This window comes from Aethalodelphis obliquidens, unplaced genomic scaffold, assembly GCF_003676395.1.
Source record: "Aethalodelphis obliquidens isolate GAN/ISIS:26980383/991018 unplaced genomic scaffold, ASM367639v1 scaffold20, whole genome shotgun sequence".
NCBI classification, from domain to species: Eukaryota; Metazoa; Chordata; class Mammalia; order Artiodactyla; family Delphinidae; genus Aethalodelphis; species Aethalodelphis obliquidens.
Genome location: NW_020837964.1, coordinates 6,928,233 through 6,943,143, shown reverse-complemented (window position 1 = coordinate 6,943,143; position 14,911 = coordinate 6,928,233). Strand labels below are relative to the sequence as shown.

The window sequence follows — 14,911 nt, the reverse complement described above, 5'->3', positions numbered from 1 at the left end:
AACATATTCACAGGGATTAGGGCAAGGACGTCCTTGGGGGCCGTTACTGTGCCTTCCACAGCAGGGGAGAGTGGGGCTGGCCTGGGGCCTGGAGGTAAGAGAGGAGGAGCCTCCGTCCTGCAGCCTCTGGGCAGGAAGATGGAGAGCTGGGAGTATCCGCGTCCTGCAGGTGCCAGCAGTCTCCGAGACAGGAGGGTGTTTGGCTCGATGGGGTCGGGCAGGCCCCACACGTTACATCAGCCACTTCGGCGGGAAGTGACATGCCTGGGCTTTGGAGCCCCCGGAGCTGGGAGTGTCCAGGCTCCACCACATTCTAAGCCAAGCCCATTCTTCTGTAAAATGGGGGTGAGACGGTGCCCGTCTCACAGGGTCACCTGTGAGGAGGAACCAAATGAGGCGAGTCATGGGACGAGCAGAGCTCGCTCGCCCGCCCGCCCGCCCGCTCCTTCATCCGGCAGGTGTGGCTGGAGTATCCGCTGTGCGCCAGGTACTGTTCAAGGCACAGAGCAGAGCAGACAAGGTCCTGACCCTCTCGGAGCCCCTGGGCCCCTGTAGGAAGAAGAAGGAAATAGAGAATCTTGTCAGCTGCTGATAAACGCTATGGAGAAAAATACAGCAGGGTAAGGAGGATGGGAGCGCTGGCATAAGTGAGGAGGGGTCTGTGTGTGGTGGCATGTTAAATAAGGTGGTCAGGGAAGATCTGGGTGAGGTGACATTTTAGCAGATACCTGAAGGAAGTAAGGGAGCAAGCCATGCAGTTATCTCAGCACATGCAAAAGCCCTGGGGTAGGAGCTTGGCATTTCCTAGTAACGCAAGGAGGTGAATGTGGTCGAAGTAGAGCCAGTCAACTTGAGGAGAGTGGTAGGAGTTGACGTCAGGGAGTCAGGGAGTCAGGGAGGGGCCAGACGGCGTAAGGCCTTGCTTGAGCTTTGGCTTTGACCCTGAGGGAGAAGAGAGCTGTGCCGGAGCAGGCATCCAAGAACATGGCAGCTCTCAAAGGCCTCAGCGCCTCCCTCCCTCCCTCCCTGCCGCCTGCATCCACTGCCCACCCTGTTGTGTGAGAAGGGTTGGCCCATCAGGGCCTCGCTGCATTGAGCCCAGCCTTACCTGCTGTGCTGTTTGGGGGCTTCACTCGCTGTCCCTCCTCCAGCCCCACCACCGGTCTGACATGGCTTTTGCTATTTATATGACACAGTGGTTTATAAGCTCTGCTTCTAGAATTTCTCAGCCTCTCCTGCAGTACATTATCTCTTCAGGCAAATAATGGCGATCTTTCTCCAAACCAACGACTGTAGAAAGAATTGTCTGCGTTTCATGTTTCCCACCCATTATATTTTTCCTTATGCGTTTGACTTCCAGTGGACTCATGTAAGGTAGCATCCAGTTTAGCTCAATTTTGTATATAATCATTTCAAGGTTACAGAATTGGTTAATGTGTGTCGAACACCTACCCTTTGTGCAGTTTTCTTCTAGACATGAGATTTGGTGGTGAACAAAACAGGAACCTTCTCTGTGGCTTTACAGAAAGCAAGAAAACAAGTCAAAATAATTTCAGTCTTGTTTTGACGTCATCACCCCGGGTCAGCTTGGAGGCCCACCTGGTGGAAGCCTTTCTCCCCTCGTGGACCCTGCTGGTCCCCCTTCCCTGTGGCAGTCAGTTTTGGTGAAGTAGCATTGGCAGCTGTGCAGCTGCACTTGCCAGCCTGGGGAAAACTTCTGTGAGGTGCAGAAGCAGACACTGCTGGGTGGCACTCAGCCGGCCCCTGCCTGGGCCAAGGTTTTGGGGTTGCCATTTCCATGGCCTCCTGCCTCCCTAAGGGCCTGGAGGGGGTGCAAGTTCACCTTGACTCTAGTGGAGAAAGATGACTCGGTTATAGAAGCCCTCGCAGTAAAAACCCTCTCCCTTCCCCTTGGTCCAGGTAGAGCTGGAGGGGAGGCAGGAGTGAGCCTGTGGGGTGTGTACACAGAATGGCTAGTTAAGGACCATTGATCAGCCTTTTGCAGACTATTAAGTGGTGGAAATATTGGACAGATCCAGTCCTCGGAGGCTCTGGACAGGGCTGGAGGATGCCAGGTGGCTTCTGGAGCAGGTGTGGAACTCAGCCTCCCTTCTGCTCCTCAGCGGTCGGCCTGCCTTTGCTCGACTCTCAGCTTCCTTATCCCTCTGTCCCCTCCTGGGAATGCCCTCTGCCCAGGCACACCCTCTTCCCTCCCCTTCTGCCTGCAGGCAGCCCCCGACGACCTCCCTTTTCTGTCCAAGGCAGCAGCTCCCATCCTGGGCTGCCCTTCAGAACCTGCGGGACTTTAGGAGACTATGCTGATTCCCCGGGCCCCACCCCCCGAGACTGGGGTCCACGCGATGTGTGGTGGGGCCCAGGCATCGGTTTTTATGATGACGTCATCTAATTTAATAGCTGCAGAGTAGTCTCTTGCACGTATATACCAGAATTGTTTCCTTTGACAGACATTTGAATTGTTTCTAAATTTTCCAACGATAGTACATTCTACATCCATCTATTTCTGAGATCACGTCTGTCAAGAAATATTGTAAATGACTTGGAAATGGGTGGGGAAAGATTCCTGGGTGTCTTGTCTCGCTCACTCATCTGAGCTATTTTCTGCCTTCCATTGTCTTGGAGCTATTTTACAACTCTATTGTAGAAAGCTGATGATAATGTAAAAATGATCCTTGCTCGTAGAAATGCCGATTAATTGTGCCCACAAAACGCAGTTGGTTACTGCTGGACACACCACCATCTGTAAACACTCCCCAGGTGATTTGAACGTGCGTCCAGAGTGGCGATCTCCAGCTTAGAAGATTCCAGGTCATCCCTCTGGACACAATGGGAACCAGTGGCTTATGTATTTTGCTGTAGGTTTAGACAGACAGTGGAAGTCATAGTAAGAGTTAACATTTGCTGAGCACTTAAAATACGCCAGACGTTTTTGAGCATTTTCGGGATTGTTTAGTTATGTGGGTGCCGTTTTACACAGGTGAGAAACGGCCTGATGAAATAGGTGCTCCTGTCATCCCCTGGTGCAGATGGGGAAGTCGAGGCAAGGGGAATTGCTGGAGGTAGTATTGCTGATGAATGACGGTGCTGGCCGCTTCCTCCACTGAGTCACCCCGCTGCTCTGAGCCCGTGTCACGGGGCTAATGACCCTGAGCTCCCAGACCTGCTGCCGGGAGGTGAGGTGTTGGGCATGAGCCTGGCCCTGTGCCTGACAGGCTGAGGGGGCCTCAGCCAACGCCATTCTCAAGGCCGTCACCCTGTGTTCTCTGCGTGTCGGTTTGCACGCTCGTCACCTGCCTGGTCAGAGTAAATGCGTGTGTCAGACCTCACGTGAGCGGGTGCAGGGGCAGTTGCGTGGGTTAGGTTTTCTCAGGGCGTTCAGGTTCCCAAGACTCAGGCTGTGAGGTCTGCAGTTGACAGACTTAAACATTAAGGGACGGGTATGCACGTACTCTGCCAGAGCCTTCAGACTGTTCTCCCCATCTGTCCTCAGAACAGCCTTGGGAGGGGGTGGTGGAGATTATCCTCCCCATTTGACAGATGAGGAAACCGAGTCTCGGTCATTCATTCCCGGTTTCCTTCACTCATTCACCTCGTATGTGGGCCGGTACTCACTAGACCCCAACACACAGTGGCAAGTTAGGAAATGGCACTTGGGGTCCTTTCCCGAGTTCATTGTCTTCCAGGAGAGGTGAGATGAGATGGTTTGCCAAGCGGCTCAGAGAGGTCAAGAGAGGTGCCCAAGGTCACACCGCAGGAGGTGTCAGGGCTTGGCCTGCCTGCCGTCTCAAGCCGCTTTGTGCGTGAGCGCACGCTGTGACTCCAAGCACACCTAGAGGTCCACCGGCCCCACTGAGGTGCTTTCCAGGTGTCCTTAGCCCAAGGGGGGCCCTCACCCAGTCCCCAGAGAGACCCAGGCTCCCCAGGAACTAATTTCTTAAGAGAAGTTTATGGCTCTTAACTCGCTAAGCGGATCCAGATGTGCCTGTGGCCGGCGCTGCTGCAGATGTCCCGGCCAGAGCCAGCTTGGTTTGGAGGCCTGGCCCCGGCAGCCGCCAAGTCTGGAAATGAAGTAAGTGAGCGAGTTGTTCTTGGCCACTTTCCTCTCGTCTCAACCCAACTCAAATCAAACCCGGGCTGTGACCTCAGGCATGGCACATTCCAGCCTCCCCCTGGCCTCCTGGCGCCCGGGGCACAAGGCAGGGGATGACCGCTTTGGGGGCATTGAGCAGGACAAGGGAAGCCTCTAGAGGGAGCGTGGGACCCGGGCTGGGGGCAGCAGGAGACACCGAGGGGAGGCCTGCTGGGCCGGGGCTGGCCTGCAGCCCATGGGGGTCCGGGGAGAGCAACCGGGCCCTGCCGGGAACAGAGAGGCAAGACCGCTGCGCAGCCAGGAGTCGGGGCTGCCTTGGGGCTCCCCCTCCTCCCCCTGCATCTGTGCCTGGGAGCCCCACCCGACTTCCTGAGCACCGGTGGCATTCTGCTGCTCCCGCTGGGCGGTCGCCGAGGGCTGCCCTTGGACTCCCGAGGTCCTGGGGAACCCGGTGCAAACCTGGGTGGTCAGGGGTGAGCATGGCTCTGGTCCCTTCACCGCCCCCCCTCCCCCCAGGCCCAAACCAAGCCACCCGGCCCTCGAGGGTGAGTCACTTTGAAGTGATGGGGTTCCGGGCCCTGTGGCAGGCCGAGGGGGCCGACTTGGCGGGAAGGGAAGGGGCAGGCCAGGCAGGCTGTCCCTCTTGGCTTCCGGGCAGCTCCTCCCCTGCGCAGCGAAGGAGGCCAGAGCCAGAGGGCCAGGGCCCGGGCTTGGGGGTCAGAGAGGCTCAGTTCAAATGTCACTTCCTACCTGTCTGACCTTGGGCGAGTCACTTGACCTCTCTGAGCCGCAGCTGCTTTATTTGCAAACTCGGGGCATCCTTGCAGCACTTTCAAAGGAGAAAATCTATGTGAAGTGATTAGCCTGGCGCTCGGCTCCAAAGTTAGGGCACCAAACAGTAGTTTGGGGGCGGGGGGGGCGAGCCACACCCCAACTGACGTACAATCTAGACAAAAAATGTGCTAGTTTTGCAAACCACTGTTAGACACTCTCCCGATACCCTTTGTCTCACCGAATTACCGCCTCCAGCCCCTCTTCTATATAAATTCTGGAGGGGCCGTTGTTTTTTTTTTTTTAAGCATCTTTACCGGAGTATACTTGCTTTACAATGGTGTGTTAGTGTCTGCTGTACAACGAAGTCAATCAGCTATATGTATACATACGTCCCCATATCCCCTTCCTCTTGCGTCTCCCTCCCAGCCTCCCTATCCCACCCCTCTAGGTGGTCACAAATCCCCGAGCTGATCTCCCTGAGCTATGCGGCTGCTTCCCACTAGCTATCTATTTTACGTTTGGTAGTGTATATATGTCCATGCCACTCTCTCACTTTGTCCCAGCTTACCCTTCCCCCTCCCCGTGTCCTCAAGTCCATTCTCTATGTCTGTGTCTTTATTCCTGGCCTGCCCCTGGGTTCTTCAGAACCTTTTTTTTTTTAGATACCATATATATGTGTCAGCACACGGTATTTATTTTTCTCTTTCTGACTTACTTCACTCTGTATGGCAGACCCTAGGTCCATCCACCTCACTACAAACAACTCAATTTCGTTTCCTTTTATGGCTGAGTAATATTCCATTGGGTATATGTGCCACATCTTCTTTATCCCTTCATCTGTCGATGGACACTTAGGTTGCTTCCATGTCCTGGCTATTGTAAATAGAGCTGCAGTGAACACTGTGGTACGTGACTTGGAGGGGCCGTTGTTATACTCTGTTTATTTATTAACTGTTTGTCGGCTCTATGACCTTTACACACTAAAGCTGAGAGTGTTATTAGAGTATCATCATCATCATCATCATCATCATCATCTACATGACCAAAGCACGCTAAAGCTGAGAGACGTTGACCATAGTGGTTAAAAGTCCTGGTTCTGGAGCCAGCCTGCATGGGTTTTAAATTCCTCTTCCTCTGCTTCCTAGCTGTGTGACCTTGGGCCACTTGCTGAGCGTCTCTGTGCTGCAGTTTCCCAACCTCTAAAGTAGAGATAATACTGTCTCCCTCAAAGGGCTGTTGTGAGGCTTAAATGAGGTAGTAGTGAAAAGTGCCTGGAACGGGGCCTGGTGCGCAGCGGGAGTCTGTGTTAGTGGATTCTCTGCAGTCCTTCCTTGAGTCTGTGTCTGGTTCCCTCCAGGAGCACAACTGCCAGTCTCCTGGGACTGCTGTAAGGGTGACGGGCCAGTCCCTTCCCTGTCCCCCTCAGTGGGCTCCTTCCCCTTGCTTGACCCCAGCCCTGGCCTCGCCCCTGTGACTTCCAGAAGCGCGTCGGGTGGGCCCTGGAGCCTCGGGACCCCGTTCCGGGAACCCTCCCCCGCGCCCGACTCACTCTTGTTTTGTCACCCAGTGTGATCTCGAGGGGACAGTGGGGGGTGGCTGTAAAGTCAGGTGTGCGCTGCCGTCGTTTGCCACTTGACTGCGACTCCCGACTCTGGACGGTCACTGGGGGAGGGACGGCCTCTTGCTTCTTCCTGCATGTTTTGTTCACGCTTTATTCTGTCGTTCATTCAGTTTTTTTCATTCCCTCTGTTCCCACTCTTTGCTTTCATTCATTCTCTTGTCAGTCACTCATTTTTCAGCTGATTGAGTGTCTGCTGTGTCCTGGCCTCACTCTCAGGCATGGGAGATGCATCCGGGAGCAGCGCCCATCCAGGTGCCACGGGGACTCTCAGAGGCTGACCTGAGGGGTCAGGGAAGGCTTTCTGCAGGAGGCGGCATCCAAGTGGACACCCGGGGGCGGAGCTAGAGTTAGCCGGGGGAGGAGGGGAGGTGGTACTTGTTGCCTGTAGAGTGGACCTTACCTGCAGAGGCTCAGGGTCCCTGGGGCAAAGAGTGGACTTCCAGAACTCCAGGAAGGTGATACTTTCTTCCCCTCTGTAATGAGATACACCATTTGGATGCAGGGGCTTAGGTGAGAGACCAGCCCTGGAGGTCTAGTTTGTGGGTCCCTCATTCCAAAAATCCCACTGTACCCAGAGGTCTGGAAGCCCTTTGGAACCAAAGCAAACCATGTGGCCGCTCTTCTCCCAGGACCCGGTTCCTGGGGTGGCCTTGGCTTTCACATCTGGGTTTTTGGAGCCCCTGTCCTCTGTGAAATGGCACTGGCTCAGGGTGCCGGGGGAGTAGAGCTGTGATGTGTGTGAGACGCCCCACACAAGGGAGGTTTCTGCAAATGCCCGCGCCCGTGGTCCTGGTCCTGGCCCGGTGGGTCCCTCCCAGCAGGAGGAGTCACAGTGGGGAGGGAGAGACCTGGGGAGCTTCCCCAGCCATCCAGCACTAGGAATTTGGCTTTGGCCTCCCCCAGGGGTTCCGGAATCCAGTGGATGTACTATAGTCCCTGCCACAGCGAGGCAGCTTGTCGTGTTTTTGGCCAGCAGGGTTCGTGGTATATTCTCAGTGGCAGTCTTTGGTCTGGTGCCCTTTCGGTCCCTAGGGAGTGGGCAGGGAAGCAGAGAGGGCGTAGGACCCATGGGCACTGTGGTGGCCTGGCCAGAGGCCTGCAGTGTCCCGGGGAATCTGATGCCCCTTGGGGGCTGTAAAGGCCGCGTCGGCCCTTAGTTAAGTGTGGCCGAAGGTTCCTGTTTCTGTGGCAAAATCATCACCACCGCTTATTAATTAATCAATTCACCATTTATTGAGCTCCTACTGTGTGCTAGGAAATAGAGCACCGCAAGGAACAAAGTCTCTGTTCTCATGGTAGGGGGAGCCTGACCCTAACCTGATGAATACACAGCACGTTGGGTATGGATAAGGGCCATGAAGGAGACCGAGGCAGGATACCGGGTTAGGAACGTCCATCATGTGAACAGGGTAGGCTCCGAGCGCCAGGGGAGCGCTCGAGCTGAGACTCGAAGGAAGTGAAGGGGGCAGCCACAAGGGTATCATTCCAGACAGAGGGAGCAAGTGCAAAGGCCCTGAGGCACGGAGGAGCGCTTGCTGTGGCCGGACATTGAATGGGGTGCATGACACGCACTGTCCCCTTGCATCAGTAACCCTTGGAGGTTATGACCATTTTACTGATTGGTCGTGTTGAGGCTCAGGGCGATTCGGCACACGGACAGTAAGCGGAGGAGTCGGGATTCACAGCCGCAGCTGGTGCGCTTGTGCTGTCCTCCTCATCCGGCTGCAGGGCTTAGGTGAGACCAGTGGTGGAGGTTTTCGTCTGTGGGTCCCCTGCTCCTGAGCCATGTGTAGAGCACGGCGTTCGGTCAGCTGCAGGTCAGGGGCGTTACCTTTGTGGAGGCTCTTGGCTGGCAGCCCCGGAGGCTGATCCGTGGTGTGGCCCAGAGTGGTGTCACGTCGGGGGACGGCCAGAGACATCCAGGGGGTTGGAGCTCTGGTGTCTGCTTGCCCAGAGAGGACGGGCCCACAGGCCTTGTGTGGTGCCTGGCGCTTCCCTCCTGGTGGCCCTGGTTTGAGTTCCTTCTCCGCCACCACGTGGCTGAGCGAGGCTGAGGAAGTCACCTCGTTTCTGAGGCCTGGCTTTCATCTTGGTAAAAATAGGGTCAGCAGCTCCCGGCCGTACCTCCCTTCCAGAGCTTTTGTGAGGATCAACTAAGATTATAGATGAGAAAGCCCTCTGTCAGCTCGAAAGCCTGGTACATGAGAATCCTGCTTTTTTTCCCTTTATTTTATTGCAAAAACGGTATCAAAGCAACATTAAAGAGTTTAAAAAGAAAAGAAAAATCGTTTACTTACAGTTACACCACCTCAACATAACCACGAATATCCTGTCCTACCCAAACACGTACCAGCTGAACAGATCTGGATGTGTTTTCAGATAAATTCTGTATTTTCCTAACCCGCGCTAATTGCTGTCCCAAACTTGGAACCGCACAGCTTCCAATTATGTGGCATCCTTCCCTATCTGACCTGGAGCTGAATGGATCTGGCCATTGAGCACTCCTTGTATTGATTTTCTAATTATTCCTCTTGGTTTCTGTCCATATAGGCATGTATTTTTATGTCATTACAGGGTGAACATGCCGGCTTCTTTTTCATTTTTTCCTCTGCCGTCACCAGCAGAGATTATGTTTCTCACAGTCTCCACAATCATTATTTTCAGTGGCTCCGTGGTAGTCACTGCACCGTGTTTTTATGAAACCGTCTCCCTTTGGTTAGATATTAAGTCAATTTCCAGCCTTTCTTCGTCACTAGAATGTGCCACCGTGAATATCTGTACGCTCGTAGCTCTTTCCCCCCTTTCCTTATGATGATGAATAATTGTTTGGAAAAATCCCCAGGAGGGAGATTAGTCGGTCAAAGGAGTATGAGCGTTTTGACGGCTTTTGATAGTAACGAGGCTCTGTTGCTTTCCAAAAGAGTTGAACCTATTTGTAATGCCTTCGGCAGCACAAATGTCCTCATTTTCCCACAGCCGAGCCCACCCTGGGTGTCATTGTTTTTCTTTTCTTCCTTTTTTTTTTGTGTGTGTGTTTTAAATTCACGGGTTGAAAATGGTGTGGCGTTGAGTGTTGTGAGTGAGCAGTTGGCTTTGAGACACTTGCCCTCGTGTCTTCAGCTCACGTGTGCCCTCTTTCCTCCCGTCCCTCGACACTCAGCCACCAGCACTGCTGTCGGCAACAGAGGTGGCACCGCGTACCCTCCGACCAGGACCCCACTTCCTGTCCCGCCTGCAGAACAAGGGGGGACGAGGAGCAGAGAGGAGGGGCCCGGGGAGAGGGTCTGGGGACAGAGGCGCCTCGGGGGGGTGTTCTAAACCCGTGAGGGAAAGGAGGGCCCTGGCGAAATCCAGGCGGGGGAAGCGCAGACAGAGCCTGGCGCAGATGGACCCCTGAACAGCAGTGAAGGTCAGGAGACAGAACCACTGGGGAGAAAGGCAGGGTGTGCAAGAGCGGAGGATGGGTGGTGTGGCGGGAACGCGAAGAGGGAGATGGGCGCAAAGCGAGAAGGGGTTTCAGGGGAGGAGCACGGGGTCTGGGCCATGAGAGACAAAGACAGAGTCAGGGAGAGCCAGACAGCGAGAGACACATAGACAGACAGACAGACAGACGCAGAGAGACGGGTGGGGCGTGGGGAGGAGCACGGGGTCTGGGCCATGAGAGACAAAGACAGAGTCAGGGAGAGTCAGACAGCGAGAGACACATAGACAGACAGACAGACAGACGCAGAGAGACGGGTGGGGCGTGGGATGAAGAAGAGAGAAAAAGGGAAAAGGAGAGAGCGGGAGGGAATGGAATGGGGGGAGGGGTGGCGAGTGGGGAGATGAGAACCCCTTGCTTCATATGAAGTCGTTGCTTTCTCTGCGGTGGGCGGCCTCTGAGCCCGGCGGGACCAGGGTGTGAGCAACGGGGTGGGGAGGGGAGGTGGGACACCTGTGTTGTCCATATGAAACTTGAGTGGGAAGTTAAGCGCGGTGACTTGTAGCTGGGCACGGGTTTCCACCCGAGTCTGCCCCTTTCCAGCCAAGTGACCCCAGTTCCGCCTCTGGTGATGGCACTGTCCGCACGGGGTGACAGCGTTGGCAAGCACCTGGCATACGGTGACACCTGCTTCAGAGTGAGAAAACCACGTCCTCCCCGGGCACCCCACCAGCATCAGAAGCCAGTCTGATGGGGCAGTGGGTGTTGAGCACAGCCGTCTGTGAGGAGGTGGGTGGGCACGAACGCTAGGGCCTGGATGCCCCGGTGCACGGCTGGCTGCCACCCTGCAGGCCAGGGGACCTGGGAGTGCTTAGTCTCTCCTTTACCTGTTGTCATCTCTTCCTTACCTGTTGTCCATCTGTGAAATTCAGACAGTAGCGACATTGCCCACTTCTCGGGGCGTGAGGATCAAGTGCAGTTTGCTGTGTACGGCACTTGGAGCAGGCCGGGCACGTGGCGCGGATTCTGCTGGGACCTGAGGGGCTGCCCTCCTTGCAGTGACTGTGACGATGGCAGCGGTACTGCAGCCACCATGGCGTGAGCCCTGACCGGGAGCCTTGCCTGGTGTCGCCTCCCCAGCCACCTGGCTCATGCAGCCTGATTGTTCCCACTTCACACGTGCGAAACTGCAGTTCAGAGAGTTAGTATAATAATAAGAAGAACAGTAACAGTGGCAACGACAAACTTTTTGAGGGCCTACCATGCACAGAGCATCTGTGCCATTTGTAATCCTCCGAACAGTGGAACTGACAGATGAGGAAACTGAAGCTCAAAGAGGAAACTGGGCGGCTTGGGCCCCATGACCGTGGAGGGACAGGACCAGGCTGAGCGGGGTCCACACAGTCCACAGGGCGTTTGCTTCATTTTCAGGCCCAGCCTATGAACTGGAGCTTTTCAGGAAGTCTCAGGAAAGATGATTTATTTATTAGCCGTTTTTCATCTCTTAATTTAAAAAAAAAAAGTATGTGAGTGTGTGGAATTGTGATTCCACTTGATCTGAGAGGTGGAAGCCAGAGTACCTGACTCAAAGGTCACAGCCGTGCCCACCTGGGTGGGGAATGTTCCAGAAGCTTGCCTCCGGGCACCGTCCTTGCCCACTGACCAGTCACCTGGGGAAGCAGGGCAGGGTTAGGTGGGCATCAGGCTGTTGGAGCCACGTCTTCCTGGGTCTTCAGCCCGTGGCTGGCTTCGACCCTGTGCTCCCTCTGACCTCCGACCTTGGCCTTGGCCTTGGCCTTGGCCTGGCAGATCCGGGGCGTGCCTGCCCGCCGACTGTGGCATCGTTCCTCTCTCTGTCCCCAGCCCCGCACCGGGGCACCCGCAGCAGGTCCAATCGTCCAGGGGTGTTTCCAGATGTGCACCAAGAATGGAGCAGATGCAGGGGGGGAAGGGCCCCGGCACCGACCTGCGTTGATGCAAAGGGTGGGAGAGGAGCCTGGGGCTGCGGTGGGAGGGCTGGGCCTCCTTAGGAACTTTCCAGGGGAAGGCCAAACAGCCTTCCTTTCACCTCGGGGAGGAAATGAAGCAGGACACACTTCCCACAGGAAGCCAACATCAAAAGAGCGGGTTAGAGGAGCGCTGGCTGGTTCCTACCAGGGGCTGGCGTTCAGGGCGGCCCCTCGTGCCAAGCACTGCTTACGTTTCTCTGCACGGTTCCGGGGGTCACGGGCTGCCCTCCTCACCTTGCCCACGATGCCCAGGGCCGCACGGTAAGAAGTGGTGAGCCAGGATTCAGGCTCTTCATCCTGTGCCCCACGTCCTGGGCTCCTTTGACTCCCTCTGGATACCTGCCTGTGGGTACCTGGTACTCTTGTCCCCAGAAAAGCACAGAATTGATTTTTATCGTGAATATTCTTACTAAGGATAAATAATGACAGCTGCCATTTATCCAGAGCCTCTAGCTGCCAGGCACTTCCCTGCATCATCTCGTTTACCTGCTGAAGAAGCCCATGGCATGGGCCCCATTATCCATCATGATGCATGGGTTACGTCACTAGCCATCAGACATACAGCTGGTGTCAGAGACGGAGAGATGGGACCTCCACCTGGTTCTGATGACCAGAGTCCTATACCTGGGCACTCTAAGGCTTCGAGCAAGTTAGGTGATCTCTCTGAACCTGAGTTTCCTCCTCTATATATGGGCCTAATCACGCTCCCTATAGCAAAGTTTTGAATTATGTGAATTAATTAAGTGGAAAGTGCCTGGCACAGTGTCAGCTGCCGTCACGGGCATCGTCGTCATTAGTACCATAACACAGGGTCTCATGAGGAATAGACACTGATGGTCAGAGTGGAACTTCCTGGCCTGGGGAGGTAGAGGAGGAGCCCCCATGGGTGTGCCCGGGCAGGTTGGGCACAGCGGTAGGGGGGAGCCAGGCAGACCTAAGGACCGAGGCTCCTGTGAGGGGGCTGGGCGTGGGCGTGAAGAGGAGCTGCCCGCGCAGGTGGGCGGCGGAGGGGCCTCCGGGAGAACAGCAGACCGACCCAGCCCGCCACCACCGCTCCATTTCCCGCGAGGAGGGAAGTTACGGATTTCCGCCCTGGCTTCCAGGGAAGGATGGGACCGGCTGCCCGGCTGCTGGGGTGCGGTCGGCATGGGGAGGCTGGTGGGAAGCTTGCTGTGCTCCTGCGCAGCTCACGGGCCGTGTCCAGAGCCCTCCTGCTGCTGACCACGGGCTGATGGAAGTCACACACCTGCTTACTGGAGGGTGGGTAGCTGTGTCCCCTAACCTGAGATATCCTGGGCCCCTCTTCCTTTTACTTTTGTGGGAGGAGTGGCTGAGACCCCAGAACTGTTGGCCACTGGCATTTGGAGGCCTTGACATGGAGCCCTCCCTGATGGAGGAGCTGCAGCTCCAGCCTGACATCCTTGAGAGCTGTCACCTCCTAGAAGCCCTCCCTGATGCCCAGCAGCAGGCAGCCATCCTTCTTGGAATGTTGGTCAGCCCTGCTCCACGACTTCACTGTTGGCTGTTTCCTTTCCAGCTTATCCCCCACCTAGAGAGGAATTTCTTAGCCCTCAGTCTCCTCATCTCGGAAACGTACACATTGCAGGATAACTGCCTGCGCGCTCCCGCTTCCTCCAGCCCTGAGACTTGCAGGAACAGAGACCGTCTGGTGAAAAGGGGAGGGTCAAGGGGAGCAGGAGAGCCAGTGACGGAAGGCAGGGGCCTTGAAGCTGCTGCAGATCTGGGGTGGTGAGCTCAGCTGTGCCTCAGTTTTCTCCTCTGTAAAATGGGGATAACAAGGGGACCTACCTTAAAGGGTCAATGTGAGCAGTGGGTGAGTTAACGCTCGTAACCCGTATAGACACAGCCTAGCCTGTAGTGAGTACAGTGGTTACTGTTATTAATTATTGCATTTAGTTCATTAAAACAATGTCGAATCAATATTTGTTGTACCTACTGTTGTCCTGAGGATACAGACGTGAACAAAACAAACAACCCCCTGCCTTCACGGGCCTTACTAGTTACGGGAGATGGATAGGAAACGGATAAGTAAGTGAAACGTGTGTACGATGATGGTGCGTCCTGCCGTGATGACGATGATGGTGATGGTGATGGTGATGCTGTGCGCTGTGCAGAGGGATTAAGCCACGCGGTGGAGCGGGGCTTCGGTGAGAAAGGGTTTTGTGAGGTTAAATTGGGTGGACTTTTGTGCACACACTGTCAGTGATTTTGATGTCACAGTGCTCAAGCACCATCCTGAAGAGCAGCTTCATAAAGCCATGCCGTGCAGGCTGAGGTGGGGGCCAGCCCCCCACGGGGACCCTTGGAGCCCATTTAGGGGTCCCAGGGAGCACAGTTTGAAAACCAACATTCCATCTCTTGTGTCTCTTCCCAATTAAAACGACCACAGAGGGCTTCCCTGGTGGCGCAGTGGTTGAGAGTCCTCCTGCCGATGCAGGGGACATGGGTTTGTGCCCCGGGCCAGGAAGATCCCACATGCCGCGGAGCGGCTGGGCCCATGAGCCACGACCGCTGAGCCTGCGCGTCCGGAGCCTGTGCTCCGCAACAGGAGAGGCCACAGCGGTGAGAGGCCCGCGTACCGCAAAAAAAAGAAAAAAAAAAAAAAAAAAGACGATCACAGAGTCTAAGAAGAACATTCTGTTAAACAGAATTGGAGGAAAGGGGGCAAAAGGCAGGTTTAAGACAGAGAGCAGCGCCAGTTGGAAGGCAGTGCCTAGGGGCCGCCCACTCACCGGGCACTGGGGCCACTTGCTCACCTCATCGCGGCAGGTGAGTTGAGCAGCTGGCAGTGGCCATGGAAGTGGATTGTGGAGAAGTACCGGCTGGGCCCCTGAAGGGGTGTCTGGGGCGTGGCAAGGTCTCAGATGTAGAGAGGGGCAGGGACGCAGGGGCAGGGGAGCCAAGGCGTCCATGCTGAGACCCCTCACAGCCGCTCCTGGCAGCCTCGGGCAGCCGTG

General features: G+C 55.6%; 1 protein-coding gene across 1 annotated transcript in view; it reads left to right on the top strand.

Moving 5' to 3' along the window:
* Positions 1–14,911, top strand: part of CMIP (c-Maf inducing protein) — a 236,709-nt gene that overhangs the window by 33,079 nt on the left and 188,719 nt on the right. The window lies entirely within an intron of this gene.